This window comes from Tachysurus fulvidraco, chromosome 7, assembly GCF_022655615.1.
Source record: "Tachysurus fulvidraco isolate hzauxx_2018 chromosome 7, HZAU_PFXX_2.0, whole genome shotgun sequence".
Taxonomy (NCBI): Eukaryota; Metazoa; Chordata; class Actinopteri; order Siluriformes; family Bagridae; genus Tachysurus; species Tachysurus fulvidraco.
In genome coordinates, this window is record NC_062524.1 from 16,137,064 (window position 1) to 16,141,569 (window position 4,506).

The 4,506-nt window shown below is 44.3% G+C and overlaps 1 long non-coding RNA gene across 6 annotated transcripts; it reads right to left on the bottom strand.

Annotated features, from left to right (window-relative positions):
- Window positions 1-645: 645 nt before the first annotated feature.
- On the bottom strand, window positions 646-4,278 carry LOC125145271. Of its 6 annotated transcripts, none has more exons than XR_007143613.1 (6): window positions 4,057-4,278; window positions 3,131-3,300; window positions 2,561-2,627; window positions 2,192-2,413; window positions 1,548-1,601; window positions 646-715 (listed from the first exon to the last, which is right to left on the bottom strand). It is a non-coding gene; the product is annotated as an uncharacterized LOC125145271 (long non-coding RNA). The 6 variants fall into 6 exon arrangements; XR_007143614.1 differs by having other exon boundaries at window positions 3,131-3,331; XR_007143615.1 differs by having other exon boundaries at window positions 3,600-4,278.
- Between the last annotated feature and the right edge of the window lie 228 nt (window positions 4,279-4,506).

The window sequence follows — 4,506 nt, forward strand, 5'->3', positions numbered from 1 at the left end:
TGAAGGATGGCTATTAAGATTTAAATTTAAAGTGTAGTTTACCAGTCAGAAGGTGTTCAGCGCCCTGGAGATGTGGTCCGAGAGGATCTCCGCTCCAACTCCGCTGGGGTGCACGGAATAGCCTAGGACGCTCCCAGAAAACATTCCAATTATCGATAAAGAGTAGTTTCTGAGCCTGACACCATGACTGTAACCATTCATTTAAAGCAAAAAGTCTACTGAACCTTTCAATTCCTCGCTGGTAAGTTGGAAGCGGTCCAGACACGATGATCCTCGTCGTGGGCGCTGTGCTGCGAACCGTCTCCACCAGGGTGTTGAAGTCACTCTTCAGGATCTCCGACTGCCTCAGGCTGGTGTCATTCGACCCGACATGAAGAACCACAGCTCTGGTGTTTCTGCTCACGACTCTAGGTACCTGTGCAGAGACATCAAGAACACGAGCACCAGGTAAGCAGTGAGTGCGAGCCTTACCTTTAGCCGCCGTAGCACGGACGTGGCGGACGATGGAGTCTCCGATGATCACGTTGTCGCAGTCCGTCCTGCGAAGGGGGCAAAGCGGTTCCGGGTGGGGATCTCGAAGACCGGCGGTGGTGGAGGGGGAGAGGTCCTAGGCCGGGGACCGACACGCGTCCTCCGCTGCTGCACCCAGGGCCTGCGGTGTCCTGGCGCCGGAGTGAACAGCTCCTGGGCAGGCCACTTCATCGGTGTGTTGGGCCTGGACAGAGAAACACGCGGGGTAGAGGTGGAGGGAGTGGTAATTACATCCTGGGAGTTTACATGAGACAGGTGAGCGACCGACCGGGGAGCTTCCAGTGCGGCTTTCCACTCCCACAGCTCGGCCTGCTTCACCTGTAGCTCGCGGATCTGCTTCTCCACAGCAACCAGCTGGAGTTCTACCGAGTGCAGCTCCAATGCGTCCTCACCTGCACTCAAAGGCAGAGACGTAACCGACATGGTGTTACAGAGCAAGTACAACAGATTGTAGTACCCAGAAGTGGGAACTCACAACCTTCCAATTGGTAGCCCAACACCTTAACCACTAGGCTACCACATCTACCTATGCAGCTAACTGCTTTAAGAAAAAATAAATAAAACCTGTGAGAATTCAAGCATCAGAAGCTTTTTATCTTTAAGTTTTGAGAAACCTACAGAAAGCTAGAGTTTAGCTAAAAGGTAGAATCAAGTGTCTGAACTTTCCTGTTAAACATTAGCACTTCTCTGCTTGACTCTAAATGGCTTATTTGACCTTAAACAGTAAATAAATAAAAGGAGTTGTTATAAATAAATTTATTTGTGACCGAAAAATATATATCCATGGGCGTGGCTAAATGTACATCAGCCGTGCTGTAAAAACACTAAAAAGAAAATAAATTTGGCTAAATAAATTTTTAGATCGGTTTAGGCACAAAAATTAAATGTAATTATCTCATTACTTTCAAATATAATGTCACAATAAACATCTAATAAACAGGCCATGAAAGCTGGCTTAATAACATACAGAACCAGGACTAGTTTTTTTTGTTAACACCTGTATTTTTTTTGTATACCTGCATTAATGGTGTCAGGCTTGATCACAACCTGCTTGACCTTTCTGTCAGTGTCTGTAGATAAAAACACACACAATATTTCATACACACACTTTCCCAGGTTAAATGTAGATTAAAAGCTCATCTCTTTAGTCAGGTGTACACATAATACATCCCATAATATTGTGCAATATTACATCAGCCTTGCAAATATTATGAACAGCAGATATGTTAATCCCTCTCCACTGCTTCTCTCTTTCTACCCATCACGAGGTATCCAGAAATTGTACCAAAGAAATTTTGGACCTCCACTGAGATGAGGCTGACTCTGAGAGAATCCTGAGGCATCTAGAGATCTACCAGCTCCAGTTGGACTCTGCAATACTAAAGAGGAGGTGTGAACTCCATGTGATCTTTTACATCAATACAACATTTATCAGACTGTAGATTTATAATCACACCCTCCAGTGTCACCCATATGAGGATGAGGTTCCCCTTTGAGTCTGATTCCTCTCAAGGTTTTTTCCTTTACCATCTAAGGAAGTTTTTCCTCACCACAGTCACCTGAGTCACCTCAGACTCGCTCATAGGGGATAAATACATACACATTGTGAACTAAATATATCTAATATGTGAAAAAAAGTCAAAAGCGCTATACAAATAACCTTGAATTGAATTCCCAAATCAGCTTAGAATGAAATCCTAGAAGGTACACAGTTATCAGCATGACGTGGAGATGATTTAAACTGGTCAGGGTTGTAAAACACTCTCAGACACATTCTGATCAGATTTCCTCAGAGTTCCTGTTGGAGTCGGACGTGTTTGAAACCGACTGATCTCCAATTCCATTTCTTCCTGTTTACAGCACATGGTCTTCTCGTCTCCTCCTGCAGAGCGCAAGCACAAAACAATCCATCAGCAGGTGGTTAAACCCTACAACTTTCCGGTGTCTGGCACAGAACAGGATACTTAAACTGAACACAGTGTAGAGTAACACAGGTGAGGCGGTGTTTACAGAATAAACACAGCCTCACCTGCAGGCCTGAGAGCCACAGTTATTCCTGTAGCTACATTCATCACATTCTTCTCCTCAGGTTCCTCCTGTGGAGAGAGAAAGAGCCAAAGAGAGAGAGGGAGACAGAGAGTGAGAGAGATAGAGAGAAAGAGACACAGACAGTGTCAGTGGTAGGGAGAGAGTGAGAGACACACACACAGACAGTGACAGAGGCATAGAGAGAGAGAGAGAGAGAGAGAGAGAGAGAGAGAGAGAGAGAGAGAGGCAGAGAGAGAGAGAGAGGCAGAGAGAGAGAGTGATATGAAGAAGGCCACAGTTACACAAGACTCTCAGCTGCATTTGTGATTTGCAGAGAAAGACAGAGAGAGAGAGTTAAAGACTAGGTTTAATTTCGGAGAGCCAACGGTACACAAGAACCTCAGCTGCATTTCTGTGTCATTTGTGAACAAATCAACTCTTCCAGAGAATCAATTTAAAGAGTCATTTGATGTACACAATGTTATAATTACAGTATAAACAGTGAGATGTGTGTTTATGCACGGACGTACACTGTGTACGATTGTGTATACACACACCCACCCACACCCACACAAAGTGTGTAAGTTCTCCAGCTCTATCTTCAGGTCAGAATGTGAAGCTGTGAAGCAGGTCAGTTTCTTCTCATTCCACTGGAACACACTGGGAGCTGCAGATTTCATTCCACCAACAAAGTGACAGCTGCAGATCCTCGAGTTTTCATTTGAGCAGTCTGGTGGGCAACTAGAACATGGATACACACACAACCCAGATGCTAACCACACACACACACACACACACACACACACATCTCACACACACAACAAACACACATCTCACACACACAACACACACGCACACATACACACACACACATCTCACACACAAACACATCACACACAAAACACACACACAACACACATACACACACATCTCACACACAAATACACACACACATGCACAAACAGACCCACACATGCAGACACACACACACACACACACACACACACACACACACACACACACACACACACACACAGAACCTGGTTAAACTGTCATGTTAACAGCATGACCATCCAGACAGACGTTGCCAGGCAACAAGCCAAAATAGTCTTGGGTTCGATCCAAAATGATGTCCTACTTCATCTGTGAGAGCACTAGTGAGCACTTTGTAGTGCATTTATAAATTAGACCTTCTAGCTGAGTATAAGAGTGATGGCTGTGTTCCAAATCACTCCCTACTCTGTATAAATGAGCAATAAGTTACAGCTCAGACTAAAACAACAGTATGGATGGATGTACAAGTGCACAGAAAGTACAAGTAGGACACAGACAAAGTTAATACTTTGTAATCCGTCTCAACAGACACACGAGTAAAGGTCTAGGCCATAATGTCTCCCCTTGCACCCTACCTAGTGCACTTGTTTTTAAACAGGAAGTGATTTGGGACGCAGCCCGGATTTATCGAACAGCAAAGCGAGTTAAAATAAACACACGAACCCGCAGAGCTGCTCCCATTTCCGCCTCGTTCTCATGTTGGAGCATAGATATCTATACACTAGATGTCGCCTTGGGGTCCTAAAAATACGTCAAAACCGCCGCCATCTTTATACGGTGCTCTTGTACTTTAAATGCATGGACGATGCCGGACTTCTGTGCTGCGTTTGGTTGTTCAAACGAAAGAAATCTAAAAACCAGACAGCAAGGGATTGCATTACACAAGTGAGAATGTGTTTTATGATATTGAATGTTAGGAAATTATATTTCTGGTTCCGTTGGTTTGTTTTAGTCCTTGGTTAATGACCGCAGCTAATCCATGCTAGTTACCCATTAGTTTTTGACAGTTAGGAAAACCGACAATGTTTGTAGATTCCGAAGCTCTTAATAAGAACGTTAAAAATTGACCCATGCTTTTTTGCTTAAAGGTGAAAAGACCCAACTTACAAATGT